We start from the raw sequence: 16,604 nt of genomic DNA on the forward strand, positions 1-16,604 counted from the left end.
TGGAAACGACCGAAATAGACATGTTACTAAATAAGCCATAAAAAAGGACACACAGTTTGTTTTATTCGAAACAGAGTCTATTTATATTTGTTACATATTCCAGAAATTCTTTTATCAAAGCAAAGTCATGTTAAAAACCCTTTTTTCATGGTCTCAAAAAAGGAATCGAAAGATTTAAGTTATACTTGAAATAATCGCAAACCCTTATTCAAATGTGTAGGTTATAATTTGTGTTCTTTTTGGTTTATAAGTTATTCATTTAAAAAAAAAAAGATTTTGGATATAAATATTTTATTCTTCAGCCTCACTGAAGAGATATTTATTGTCGAAATGCGCTTTTGTTGCAGTAAAATTTGTACCGTAAATATTAATAGTGATTTCGCACTTACGAGTAGGGTTGAATTGAGCCGTTGCCCAATATGATGCTTACAATAAACTTTCGATTTACAGGATAAAATTAAGCTTTTGTCCAATTTGATGCGTACAATAAACTTACAACTAAGATTGCATGTCGCCAGTAACCAAAAGACGCTTACAATATACTTAGTACGACTCGGATATAATTGAGCCAGTGCCCAAAATTATGCTTACAATAAACTTACGAGTAGGGTCAAATTTAGCTAGTGACCAACATAACGTTTACAGTATACTTACAACTAGGATTGAATTGAGCCAATGTCCCAGACGATGCTAACAACAAGACAACAAGAATTATGTGATTTTCCATTCTTCTGTAATGAAATAATTTTTTTGTGAAAAAAAGCCAAATCTTAACTTGTCATCATCCAAAGGTAAAGTATTCTAAAAAAAATTAGAGCTAAACAAATTTGGTACCAAGACGAAAACAAAAGATGATCGCATATTTTGTTTATGAATAGGGACAGTCATTTATTCTTACTTTTTATTAATATTCAATCGTATTTAACAGACAGAAACTGTTTGTTTTTTTTATAATTAGATAGTACAATTCTGTAAATGTGAACAATTTTTCCATTTTGATACATGAAAATATTGACCCAAAAATGTGAAAATTTAAAAAAAAAAGTAAATGTTTAACAAATTTGAACAATAACAAAACTAAAACACGGAAAATTAGAATGCCTACTTTAAAATCTATCTATACCTTCAAAGATGGAACAAACCTTACCTTTGTCTAACTGAGTGGTGACTTATATTAAATTGACCTGTATAATATATGTTTTTTTTTAGATAAGATAGATAAGATAAGATAAGATAAGATAAGATAAGACAAGATAGAAAAAATAAGATAAGATAAGATAAGGTAAGGTAAGGTAAGATAAAGATAAGGTAAGATAAGATAAGGTAAGATAAAATCAGGTAAGATAAGATAGATAAGATAAGATAAGATAAGATAAGATAGATAAGAAAAGATAAGATAAGATAAAAGCTCTAAGGAGCTTTTGACCGAATATAGAAACATATAAATAACATAAAAACAGTCTAATTTGTCATTTAAAACAACCTGTAATATAAAGTTGAATCTCACATACATAGCATGTAATAAAAATAAGCAACAAATTTAGAATAGAGTAAAACATGCTAGAATAGAGCAACCAAAAGCAACATAAATAATAAACAGCTCAAGAATTATCTGCAAGCATAAAACTCATAAATCTACATGATACCGACATATCATAACAAAGAACGAAGATTGACGAAAAGACACGAAAACTAGAGAATGAGCAATACGAAATCTAGAGAAAGCTCGCTAACATCCGGGTTAATCAAATCCTGCTTAACACGTGACGTCCGTCATGTTACTGATGGAGAGTAAGTTTTCAGAGTTGTCTTATTTTGTAATGAAATAATCAAGGAAAGAGGACGACAATTTACTATGACAATTTAGAAATGTCTGTTACAATCATTGATATAGAAATTCCATGAAAGACAACCAACTCATGATGGTGCCCATGATAAAAATCATAAATAATAGAAAACTACGAAACAAAAAGTTTTTTAATGGTAAAGTTGAGCCTACTCTTCAAAAGTTTGACAGTCGACAGTCGACATAATGACATGGTTGACCGTTATGTAATTCAATTTTATTAGTCGAAGTCGGAATCCCGTATCTTTTTTTTCCGGAATATCGTTTTTGAGTTAATTTCTACCCAATAAACAACACATAGGGGTCTATATAAAAAAAAAGAAGATGTGGTATGATTGTCTATAAGACCACTTTTCACAGTTCACAAGAGCAAATGACACAGAAATTAACAACTATAAGTCACAGTATGGCCTTCAATATTGAGCCCATACCACATAGTCAGCTATAAAAGGTCCCCAAATTTAAAACAATTCAAACGATAAACTTTCATAAAACACCTGATTTAATCCCGGAACCAAGTTGGCTAATGTTGCTCACCATTTTTATGTCTAAATTTTCGTGTGGACTATTGTTTTGCTTTCATCTTCAACCAACTTATCCATTTTCATATTACCGATTTTTGACTCCGGAATTGATATTTTTCGACGGGTAACCTTCTCTGTGGTGGTACATTATAGTACTCGGTAAAACGACAGCAACGTATATAAGAAAATTCAAGATTCAAGAAGTTTACTGTTTAAATGCTTTCTATACATGATTAAAACATCGGAAAATAGTAATTTTTTCCCCAAATTGCACCGATAATATATTTGATTTTACTTTTTTTGGCTGCTCTTAATTGATTGAGTACCTGGATGTACTACCACTGAGTGGGTAACCTGTCGGATAATTGTAGAACCTGGAGTCAAAAGTCGATAATATGAAGTATATCATCTGTCCATAGACTATTCAGATTTACTTCATCTTCAATTATTTATATTAATACTTTTCGCTTTACACTAGTATTTCCCATTCCAAACTTAATGATAAGTTGAAAGAGTTTGTCTTAATTTGTTTCATACAAAGAACGGCCAACGAAAATATAAGTCGTAAATCGTAACGAGCTGCAAACTATAATTAAATTTTTAACTCAAAATATACAATATCACATTATCTCCGCCCCATTCCATTGGACTTTAACTATATAAATACATTGCTTATATATAATTTTGTTTATTTATCGTTTTTCAACAAAGCAGATAAACAGCTTAACAGGTTTAACAATGATGCATCCGGAGAGTTCAATATTTCGACAAATATAATGTCGTGAATTAACCTTGATCTGACCCAATATATCGATTTAAAGATTATTTAAAAGGATGCTTATGCTATTAATAATGGGAAATGTTTAATTGTGTAGCATAGAAGAATTATAAAAAAGTATTTCAGCACAACAAACGAACTTCTAAATTTCAACCAGAGCAAGTTTTGATCAGAATCAGTCTTTTAAGGTTGCCAATTTTACCTAGTGCGACCGCATGGTGCATTTAGAAAGATGATAGTTTCAACTTTGAACAAGAGGCTGTCAGAGAGACAAAAACACGGATTTTCCTGCAGAAGTCAGGCTATGAACAGTTGAGCAAGTATGGACACAACATTTGTGGTTTAAACAGCTCTGAATTTGAATTGTGATTGAACATTTGATACGGCATGGGTTTGTGACACAAAATAAATGTGGTCAAAGAACTGCAAAATTTGAAATTGAACATTTTACTATTATGATCCAATATAAAATAATATAAGTACTTTGCTAGAATCAGCATATCAAAGAACCCCAAGAATTCAATTTTTGATGAAATACTTCTTAGTTCAACCATTTTGGTTCAAATAGAAATATTAACTCAAACTATATTTCCATAAACCACTAATGTAAATCTAAAATTAAATATGATTTAACTATAGACTCTAAAATAAGATATGACCTCTATTTTGTCATCAGTAACAACATTTTAAAATTTAATAAGCATTGGTTGAACGGTTCAAATGTAAATGCACATATACGACTGGAAACGCCATTTTTTTTCAATATTTCAAGAACAGTTACTCCTGAACGGTAAAAGTTGAAATCGTCATTCTACTTGACCTCGATTTTGTCATCAGTAACAACATTTTGAAGTTTGAAAAGCTTTGGTTGAATGGTTCATGAGTAAATGTACGATATGACTTGAAACGCCATTTTTCAATCTTTCAAGAACCATTGTCAAAATCGTCTGTATTGAACTTGACCTCCATTTTGTTGTCCTTGACAACATATTAAAATTTGAAAAGCTTTGGTTGAACGGTTCATGAGTAAATGCAGGGACAACATTTGGCTGACGCCCGCCCGCCAGCCCGCTCGATCATCCGCCGTACATTCCCATGTCAATAACCGATATATATTTTCTTCGAAAATCCGGTTAAAAATATATTATAAAATCATTGTCGAACTCATGCTATTTGGATATCGTCACTGACGAGGAAAGATAACACCAGGTCATCGAACACTGAATTGTTTTTCAGACTAGGTGGTCGTGTTGTCTAGAGCGCTAGAAACAGTGCAGGCGGTGTTGTCTCGATATCCCATTAACATGAGTTCGGATCCCGGCGAGGGGAGAACAACACAGATTTAATATTGTTGTGCTGATATTTAGAGTAATTATGAATATAATATAATAGTGCACCACCTTCACTGGTGTTCGAATGGATGAATATGTCGTAGAGTTGGTTGGCACTTGTTTAGACACACTTTATGTTTATGACTGTATATTATTACGATCCTTAACGATAGATATTTAGCTGATCTGCAATTTATTAAATCTTCATGCCTGATGTATCATGTAATGTGTTACAACATCAGATTTTACTGTCGAGAACAGGTAACACTAGGCCATCGAAAACTGAATTATCGTTCAGTCTAGGTAGGTGTGTGGTCTAGAGCGCCGAAGTTGTCACTTGTTTTCAGACGTTTATAAACTCTATATATACAGGTGCAACTAAAATGTTGCCATATTGCATAATAAACACATAAATTGAAAGTTTACTATTTTTAAAATTATCTCTTTTGTCGTCATGCATGTTGGGTTTTTAACCGAGCCTCATTGTCAAGACAAGACGTAAACTGGCCTGTATCTATGGTATTCTTTATTTCAAGTTTAATGAGATAAATGCGTTGAACATAGGCATCAAACTTTGAATTCTTATCACCTACATATCGACATGGGAAGCTTAAGGATAATCTAGCTTCATAATTTTGATTTGTACAATGAAGATGTAATGTCCGTTGAATTTAAATGGACATCAACTGCAACAGTTTATATATACTTTATCTTTTACCAGATTAAAATGTATTTTAAATATAAAACAATAGCAGGATAGAGATGATTAAGTCAATTATATGGAACACCGTAACTGCCTTATGGTACTTCATTCTTTATCATGATGAGGTTTTTCTTTATTATGATGAGGTTTTTCTCTATCATGATGAGGTTTTTCTCTATTATGATGAGCTTTTTCTCTATTATGATGAGGTTTTTCTTTATTATGATGAGGTTTTTCTCTATTATGATGAGGTTTTTCTTTATTATGATGAGCTTTTTCTCTATTATGATGAGGTTTTTCTTTATTATGATGAGGTTTTTCTCTATCATGATGAGCTTTTTCTCTATTATGATGAGCTTTTTCTCTATTATGATGAGCTTTTTCTTTATTATGAGGTTTCTCTCTATTATGATGAGCTGTTAGAAGGGAATCATGGGAAATTAAGAGAATTATGGGAAATTAAGAGAATTAAGATAAACAAAAAGAAAAATGGCAGAATCAGAAACGTTGAAAGTTCTTCGAAAAGTTGGCTTGCTCCATGTGCGGGAAATGTTTGATAAAGAAAAAATAACACCAAATATTGTCAGCATGCTTTCAAAACATGAACTGGAGTTTCCATTCCAGCCCATATGATGACACTGCGAATGGAATGCATCAAGTATGGAAACATGAAACCTGAGAAAACTGATAGTTTGGATGGCCATCCAAAATACCATGTCGACAAAAATGTACTGGAATCGTTGTTGGATTGTGACTTTAAGATATCGGACATTGGAAATCTCTTTCAACTCTCAGAGAGAACAATCTATCGACGGATGGCTCATTTTGGACTACAGAAAAGAGATTTTTTCTGACATTGATGATGACAACCTTGACAATATACTTTCCGGCATTGTGGTAGACTTTTCACGTTGTGGCGAACGCATGTTGCGTGAAAAACTGAAAGGACAAGGAATTAAAATACAAAGATGGAGGTTAAGAGATGCCATTCATAGAATAGACTATGCTGGTACTCAAGAAAGAAAGACCGGTCGACTACACAGGCGTGTATACAACGTAATGGCACCGAACCACTTGTGGCACATAGACAGTAACCATATCTACATTACAAAATCTGTCCATATTGTAACGTTTCAACATTTCTATCACTTTATAACTCCAATTTTTAATTTTATAACTACTTTTTCTAATTGACCATATAAATACTTTATAATTTATCCTGTCTTTATCCATTTTTGTACATCTTGCCCAGTGTCTAAAAATATTTGACCATTGTTTAACATATGGAGGCTTCCAACCCATGTCACCTGAAACAGCATCATTGGGAGTATACTTTCCAAATATAAAATCTCATGGCTCGGTTCTGAACTGCTGAGATGCAGGAGAACTCACTTGTACCCCAAATAGCTGAGTCGTAATTGATGACTGACCAAACTAAAGTGTCAAACAATTTGGTGAAAATATTGTGTTGGAAGCCACCATGTGCTTTACATTTTACTATAAGAAGGCCTAATGCCCGACTTGCTGACTTTGCAACTGCCTTTGCCATAACTTTATAATCTAAAAATTCATTTAATACTAATCCTAAATATTGATAGCTAGAAACATAATCAATGACTTCATCATTTATATTAAAAACAAAATCTGATCTTAACACAGAGGGATTTCTAAAATGCATGATTTTTGATTTATTTAAATTAACTTTTAAACAATCATCATTACACCATACACCTAATACATTAATCAATTTCTGCATATCTTCTGTATTTTCAGACAATAAAACAAGATCATCTGCATATAATAAAATAGCAACCTTTTCGCCGTCAATGTCTATACCAATATTTAATGCTTTTATATCATCAATTAAGTTATTAATAAAAATATTAAACATGACTGTGGATAAAACACATCCTTGTTTCAAACCAGTATTTACACTGAACCAATCAGTAGTATTTCCGTCCACACGAACACAGCATTCTATATTTGAATAAATGGCTTGCAAAGCACACATAAACTTTGTACTTATACCTAAATCTGTTAATTTATTAAACAATAGTGACCTGTCAATTGTATCATATGCCTTCTTAAAATCTACAAAACAGACAAAAGTTGACAATTTGCATTTTTTCCTTGTTTCAATTATTGACGTTAAAGTGGAGACATGGTCAATAGTACTCCTGCCTTTGATAAAACCATTTTGTTCATCATTTATTACCTCCCTTTCATCTAACCATTCTGTTAATCTATTATTTAAAACACTACAATAAAGTTTGTATGCACATGGTGCTAAAGTAATACCTCTGTATGACAATGGATCTCTAGGATCAGAAGTTGAACATTTTGGTATTGGATTAATTATACCTTTATTCCAAGTATTTGGAATTTTACCAGATTTAAAACATAAATTAAATAATTTCGTTAAAGTACAAATAACTAAGAAATTTTTACACAATTCAGATTGAATTAAATCTACACCTGGACTTTTATTATTCTTTGAATTCATGACAATATTATGAACTTCATCAAAAGTTGTTTCATTATCTAATAAATCAGAAACAATAATATTTTCTAAATTTAAATCATCTTTTACAATTTTAGGATCTGAGTTGTTACTCTGATTTAACAAATTATAAAAACAATCCTTCCATTTATGCAATACAGAGTCCAAATTGTTAGTAACAGAGCCGTCTGACAGCACAACTTCATTCGGAATAGCCGATTGCCTTTCATTTCCTATACCAATGTTACCAATTTTCCGCCAAAATTGTTTGGAGTCATTATTGTTCATATATAACAAGTCTTCTTGACATTGGTGCCAATAACAGCGTTTAGATTGCTGAACAAGTTTATCAAAGGTAATAAAATAGGACAGGTACCAACTTTGGCATTGATGACTTTGTGAATTGTGTTGAAATCCTTTCTGCACAAGCCTGATTGAACTTTTCAGTGACTTTTTGCATACAATAACAAGTAATATTTTACATGATCATTGTTTATTTCTTCGCCTGTTTTAGTCTTGTTTTTGTTTTCCGTCATTAAACTCATCTGGTACATCTATCTATAAAAGATGATGTTGTATGATTGCCAATATTAATGATACAACTCTCTACAAGAGACCAAATGACACAGACATTAACAACTATGCATTGTAGGTCACCTCACGGTATTCAACAATAAGCAAATCACATACCGCATAGACCGCAATAAAAGGCCCTGAAATGACAATGTAAAACCATTCAAACGAGAAAACTAATTTATGTACAAAAAATTAAAGAAAAACAAATATGTAACACATAAACAAATTACAACCACTGAATTACTGGCTCCTGTTTTTGGACAGGCACATACATACAGAATGTCATGGTGTTAAACATGTTATCTGGATCCCCAACTTTCCCTCTAACCTGGAACAGTGGTGTAGCAGTACAACTTAAGAACGAACTATAAAAAATCAGTTGAAATGGCTAAACTCATCAGATGGATAAACATACAAATACTACTAATACAAGTGGACATGGCCGCGCGAGTACTTGTACATCCTTACAAAAGAAAACTAATAAAAAAAGATCATACATCTAAGACTAAATTTTCAATCAGTACACATCAACCAACTAGATACAATGAATATCCATAAAATGACCTTGAACCCTATTTATTTTCAAGGTCATGCGTCAAAGGTCAAGGTCGTTAATGGACTTCAAATTTTCAGCAGAAACCCTTATGAACACAGTCACTCGAGAATCAAAATCTCTCAATGAATGTCAAGCAAGCGTAGAACAATGGATGTGCATAGCAAGACCTTGAACCCTAATGATTTCAAGGTCATTGGTCAATGTCCTTTGAGAATTTTTCATCCAATATCATCCTTGCGAACACTGTAGAATTACTATTGCTAAATGGATATCAACCATTTTGGTACAATGAAAATCCATAATAGAGGAACTAAAGATACCAGAGGGACGGTCAAACTCATAAATCGAAAATAAATTGACAACACCTGGCTAAAAATGAAAAAGACAAAACATAGAAAACTTAAGAATAAGCAACACGAACCCCACCAAAAACTAGGGGTGGTCTCAGGTGCTCCGGAAGGGTAAGCAGATCCTACTCCACATGTGGCACCCGACATGTTGCTTATGTTAGAAAAAATCCGGTAAATAGTCATAACAAGACCTTGAACCCTATTGATTTACAAGGCCATGCGTCAAAGGTTTAGGTCTTTATGGGACTGAAATTTTCAGCAGAAAAGCTTATGAACACTACAATCAAAATATGTCAATTGATTTCAATTAAATGTAGTACAATGGATTTCCATATCAAGACCTTGAACCCTAATTGAATTGATTTTCAAGGTCATTTCAGTACTTAGATTTAATTTTAGCATTTTGGGTATAGTTAAATATCTGCATAGCTTGACAACTCAGATCACATCAGAATTATTTGATATAGGATAAAAAGAGTTGGTTGAGGAATAAAAACATATAAATACAATATTTTTATTGAACAAATTAAAAGAAAAATGGAAACAAATATTAAGATACTCAATCTTATTTTGTGACTAGATGAACACTAAATATGTCTTTGGTATCTACATAAGAAGTCAAAGGGGCGTATATAGTATCGGGGAGTGCAACGACATATGCATTGTTTGGATATTAAGCTCATCATAATAAAGAAAAAGCTCATCATAATAGAGAAAAACCTCATCATGATAGAGAAAAAGCTCATCATAATAAAGAAAAAGCTCATCATAATAAAGAAAAACCTCATCATAATAGAGAAAAACCTCATCATAATAAAGAAAAACCTCATCATAATAGAGAAAAAACCTCATCATAATAAAGAAAAACCTCATCATAATAAAGAAAAACCTCATCATGATAGAGAAAAACCTCATCATAATAAAGAAAAACCTCATCATGATAAAGAATGAAGTATCATAAGGCAGTTACGGCGTTCCATACAATTATATGATTTTTATTTCCGTTAAGGAGATAAGAAACGGATATGTAGTTTTTGTTTAAAGTCAACAAAAGACATTGCATTTCAAACGTTTTTATTTGTTTTAGAGTGGTAAGTTCATTTTTCGTATATAATTTAAATCATTTATAATTAAAAAAATGTTTACCATGTTTTTCCCCCAGATTGATTGATTGATTGATTGATTAATTGTTGCTTGTTTAAAACGTTCCATCGCACAAATTTCATGCACAATCAGGACAAAAACAAATTTCCGTTTATACAATAAAGTTGGTTCATAAGTAAGATAATTTTATTTTTTAATAAAATTCAGTTTGTAATTTTCATAGAGGCTAAACATGACAATTTTCAAATTAAGTGGAATTTCGATAAGAACCTTACAGAAAATCCAAGAATTTAGATTGTGCCAAATGTCGGCTACAATATGACAACCTCCAAAGTAGTTGTTCTATCCTTGTAAAATGTACACAAATTACTATTAACAAGTTTCATTTTAAAGAGTAGACCATTTGTCCCTTAGATATAATGAATAAGTCTTTATTGAAACCAGCATAACCTTGTGTTTTTTGAAACCTTGATAACAAAAAATTATTTTTTTCCAATTTTCTACAACTTTATGTAGAATACCTTTCTATTTTTTTTCTGCTACAAAATCTGTAGGTAAAGTTCCTTGATTCAAAATAGTATACATGCATGTCCTTTGAGCCCTTTTCGGACTTGAAGAAAATATTGATGTTAAAAGGTATAATATCCTGATGTTTTTTTTCTCTTTCAGTGTTGATTCAAATGCATATAAGTCCATAAAACTGTATACATAATTTCAAAATTTTCATATGTTAATATATTTCCATGTTCATCTAACAGGTCATTTACAGTCCATACCCCATGATGTGCCCAATTTCTATAGTAAACGCTGACATTATCAATTTTAATATGTTCGTTATGCCATACAGATGTAGAAATGACTTCCTCAAAATGAAATGGATGTCTGGATTTTGACATAGTTTTCCAGGAATGTAAAAATAATCCCAAATTTTATTTTTTTATTTTTTAATAATTCCAAAATAAGCCAACTCTGTAAAATTTATATTTTGGCTGGAGGTAAATAATAGAATCCATTAAGATTTTGATTTAAATAATCTTCTAACCCAAGTAAGTTTTAACCCTTGTACAAAATTTCTCAAATTAATCATTTTTATTCTGAAGTATTCTTGACATACAAGATCCCGCTTTATCTTGTCAGGCCTATCATCCCAAATGAATGAATAAATTTTACTATTAAGTTGACTTATCATATTAGCATCTGGACCTGGGATGGACATGAACAGATGATTACATTTTGATATAATTAGTGACTTTATAATTGTTATTTTACCAAACGGGGTAAGTGACTTTTTTGACCATTTTGACCGAATGTTTGTTATGCACAGTAACATTCATTTTCATGCACTCGACAAACAGACGATTGTTAAAATACTCATTATATTTCAAAGACGGTAAATCACTACTTTATTTTAAATACAATGAACAACTATAAATTGAAATTTTCATTCCAAAATCTGAGGATGAAATTAGAATTAAGAATCGTGCAAACAGAGGATATAAAGTGACTGTTGCTTCCATTGACCCAAACGAGGATTATTTTTGATTAAAATTTTCTTGAAAGACACACATTTCAGATGTTGATAGTACAAAATTGATGTCATTTTATAAAAGACCTTGAAATTATTGGGGTTAATAAAATTTAAACTTTTGAGGTACAAAACAGCTTTGGTACCGGTTGTTTCTACGCAATATTTAACCATCATATGTATATAGGATTTGACTTTTGCAACAATTGAAATGTTTGGGCAGTAACAACTATTTGAAGTACCTTCACGCAAAATTTTAAGGAAAAATCACTAGTAGAACTGAATAAGGCTGTTTCGTCTTTAAGTAAATAGATACACATCAAAATGTTTTGACGTTTTGTACAGAAGTCGGATGAAATAATAACGTTACCATTACTAAAGCGTAACATCTTTACTTATCATTGGCACACACCTCTGTTGTAAAACGACACTTCAGCGTGACCATCGCACTTCATCGTCCCCATCGCACCTCCGAGTCCTACATATATATATATATATAAATATAATGTTTTTTTTTAATTCACCAGCAGTTGTCTGTGGAAAAAACTTTGCACATTTTAACGGTATACACAAGATAACGGTATTATATATATGTGTATATTTTTTGTTAGAGACAAGTGCATGTGCTCAATTTAGTTGGTATTGTGGTGAGCAAAATCACACTACATCTGTACGTCGTCATGAAATAAATAAAATAGATAAACAAATAATCTTTATTTCAATTTAAAACTAATCTTCCTGAGAGTCCTCAAAATAATTATAACATATTTATAAGTATATACAGTATTATAATGATATACTATACACAATATACAATTGTATATAGATAATGATGAAAAAGCATATTAATTTGCACAATTGATGAAAAATTTTGTTTTAAAAGATGCAAGTGTATTACTCTTGTTTATTTCATTTGGTAAACTGTTCCATATTTGAGAACCTGAATATGTTAATGTTTTTTATGCCCCACCTACGATAGTAGAGGGGCATTATGTTTTCTGGTCTGTGCCTCCATTCGTCCGTTCGTCCGTTCGTCCGTTCGTTCGTCCGTTCGTTCGTCCGTTCGTTCGTCCCGCTTCAGGTTAAACTTTTTGGTCGAGGTAGTTTTTGATGAAGTTGAAGTCCAATCAATTTGAAACTTAGTACACATGTTCCCTATGATATGATCTTTCTAATTTTAATGTCAAATTAAAGTATTGACCCCAATTTCATGGTCCACTGAACAAAGAAGAAGATAGTGTGAAGCTCAGGTTAAAGTTTTTGGTCAAGGTAGTTTTTGATGAAGTTGAAGTCCAATCAACTTGAAACCAGGCAATGGGCTAAGCGCGAGAAGGAAGACGTAGACACTCTTTCCGAATGGATTAAGGCAGTGAGGTCGTTGATACAAATCAGAATTAAGAAACTGAATGGGTCCATCAATGCCCATGCTACGTCAATCTTTAAAGACCCAAATGTTGCAAAACACCTATCCGACCTCCATGACAAATATGTTGTTGTTCCTGCAGATAAAGCCCCAAATAACATCGTTTTTGTGTGTAAAAGTCACTACATCAACTGCTTGATAAACGAATTAGGTATTGACAATTCACTTGGTAACTCAACATATACCCTCACGACACTTACCAAAGAGGAAATCCTGGATAATCATAGGTCTGTTCTATGTTCCTTTGGAATTTCAACCAAAGATGAAGAACTGGATCTTCCATCACTGTATTGGATACCTAAACTACATAAGTGTCCTTACAAACAACGGTATATTGCTGGGTCTTCCAAGTGCTCCACGAAACCTCTTTCTAAATTATTAACATCTATTTTATCAGCAATCAAAGACGGGCTTCAAAGTTATTGTGAAACTGCCTATTCTAGAGGTGGCGTGAATCAGATGTGGATACTTAAAAATTCAAAAGATCTTTTAGAGTACATACAATCTAACTCTCTTTCATCTTGTAACAGTATTAAAACATTTGACTTTTCTACCCTGTACACAAGTATTCCACATTCCAAACTAAAAGACAAATTGAAAGAGTTGATATTACTTTGCTTCATAAAAAAGAATGGCCAACGTAGATACAAGTATCTTGTCTTAGGGAGGGATAAATCCTACTTTGTAAAGAATCACTCTGATTCAAACAAAAAATTCTCTGAAACTGATATTATCAAGATGCTTGATTTCTTGATTGACAACATATTTGTTACGTTCGGAGGACGTGTTTTTCAACAGACTGTCGGCATTCCAATGGGAACAAACTGTGCCCCTCTACTCGCCGACTTGTTTCTTTATTATTATGAGGCTGACTTCATGCAGGAACTTCTTAGGAAGAAAGATAAGAAGTTAGCAATATCCTTTAACTCTACTTTCCGCTATATAGATGATGTTCTTTCACTAAACAATTCAAAATTTGGTGACTATGTGGAACGCATCTATCCAATCGAACTAGAGATAAAGGATACTACAGATACAGTTAAGTCGGCTTCATATCTTGACTTACATCTAGAAATTGACAATGAGGGTCGGTTGAAAACAAAACTTTACGACAAAAGAGATGATTTCAGCTTTCCAATTGTGAACTTTCCATTTCTAAGTAGCAACATTCCAGCAGCACCTGCATACGGGGTATATATCTCCCAATTGATACGATATTCCCGTGCTTGCATTTCCTATCATGATTTTCTTGATAGAGGTTTGCTGCTCACAAGGAAGCTATTAAACCAAGAGTTCCAAATGGTGAAGTTGAAATCATCCCTTCGTAAATTTTACGGACGCCATCACGAGTTGGTTGACCGTTATGGAATAACCGTTTCACAAATGATATCGGATATGTTCCTTACGTCGTAACTACAATCCCCTTTCATGAATATGACCTACCGAATTAGACTATTTACCGGATTTGTAATCACTTAAGCAACACGACGGGTGCCACATGTGGAGCAGGATCTGCTTACCCTTCCGGAGCACCTGAGATCACCCCTAGTTTTTGGTGGGGTTCGTGTTGTTTATTCTTTAGTTTTCTATGTTTTGTCGTGTGTACTATTGTTTTTCTGTTTGTCTTTTTTATTTTTAGCCATGGCGTTGTCAGTTTGTTTTAGATTTATGAGTTTGACTGTCCCTTTGGTATCTTTCGTCCCTCTTTTAGTACACATGTTAACTTTGATATGATCTTTCTAATTTTAATGCCAAATTAAAGTATTGACCCCAATTTCACGGTCCAGTGAACATGTAAAATGATAGTGCGAGTGGGGCATCCGTGTACTATGGACACATTCTTATTTTAATTGTTTTTGGTTTTGGAAGATTTAATAGTTTTTAATCAGCTGAAAGTAAATTATAATTTTGATCACCAGTAAAATGAAAATCTTTTTGTAAATAATTAGGAACCATATCATTTAATGATTTAAATACAAGTATTGCCTTTTTGTAATGAATGCGTTTTTCCACATTTAACCAGTTTAAACTATTAAACAATACACTGCATGATCTCATTATGCCATGTTCTACTATAACCCTAGCAGATTCCTTTAATAACTTATTAAGTTTAATAATTCCTTTTTCATAAAAACTCCCCCATATATTGCAACACTAATCAAACAACGTCAGAATATAAGCATCAAACAGATAACTGTCATGGAACTCCTGTCATTTGTCACAAGTGAAATGGTGAAGGAAACAAAGCAAAATCTTCTTCGATAAACTAGGGCATCGGCCAAGAAGTGAGCGCCGTGACTGGCGATAATTAATGTGAAGCAAAGGTCGGTAGGGAAAAAAATGTAACATTAACGTGGACATAATGGTATGTCCAAAGCTAAGCCAGTTTCTTAAATAGATTTTGTTTGAACATCCGAGGTGTCACTAGCAAAACACACGAATAATAAAAACGTAAGTATATTTTGCATGTTTGAAACCTTCTTAAAAACTAACGATAGACCTGTTCTACCTGATGATACGTATTCATGGATTGGAAAATGCAGGAACTCGGGTATAGATAAAGGGGATATAGGTATTTGCTTAAAATTAGACCTTCCTATTATGTGTGTTAATGTTCTGAATAGTAAAGACGATAAACATGAGCGGTTGTTGGTCTGTCAAGAATAGGCTATACCAAAACTACTTTTATAGAAATTGTGTATTTTCCGACTTGTGGAATTTAATCGGGAAACAAGTTTTAGCTTTCTAAAAAGCTATGGACTGTTTCGCTCTACACTAATTTAAGGTTATATTTGTGCATGTGGTTGTTAAATAAGTATTGGAAATGTGGTATTTTTAGATATTGATTGATATAAAATGGATGTACTTTACGAATGTGCGTTATGCACCCATGCTTTTAGAAAATTCAAATGTCTTGTTGAAAATTAAAACAATTATAAATTTAGAAGCGACTCTTGAGGTGTGCCTTTTTGGAGGTGTGCCTATATTGTCAGAAGTTATAAAATACAGATAATGCATTTTTGTAAACATTGTATAGGAACATTGTTTAGCAAAGCAAATCGTGCAAATTACAGAGTAAAAAAACAATTAAAACACGTTATAATAATTGATATTTCAATATTGAATTTATCTGTGAAATGTATGCATAATAAAACGTACATGAATTATTGACAGTTCATCGGAACTGATATACACATAGTTAATTTTCCGTCATTTGATGTCTTATCCTGGACGAGAAAAATCTGTAATTCTTTTATCTCGTTTAAGCCAATAGCTGTTGCTGTATCTCAGCCTCATGCTAATGTAACCATTCAAAATCTATACGTGATAATTAATTTATTCAAGATGGCGTGTATTTCAACTGAAACTAATACTTCCGCACCGTGAT

General features: G+C 32.3%; 1 protein-coding gene across 1 annotated transcript in view; it reads left to right on the forward strand.

Annotated features, from left to right (window-relative positions):
* Positions 1-10,167: 10,167 nt before the first annotated feature.
* LOC143065235 (uncharacterized) overlaps positions 10,168-16,604 on the forward strand; it is a 48,509-nt gene continuing 42,072 nt past the window's right edge. Inside the window, exon 1 of the mRNA XM_076238680.1 lies at positions 10,168-10,255. The gene's annotated coding sequence lies outside the window, so the exon portion shown is untranslated. The remainder of the gene's footprint in view (positions 10,256-16,604) is intronic.

This window comes from Mytilus galloprovincialis, chromosome 2 (genome assembly GCF_965363235.1).
Source record: "Mytilus galloprovincialis chromosome 2, xbMytGall1.hap1.1, whole genome shotgun sequence".
In the NCBI taxonomy this organism is placed as follows: Eukaryota; Metazoa; Mollusca; class Bivalvia; order Mytilida; family Mytilidae; genus Mytilus; species Mytilus galloprovincialis.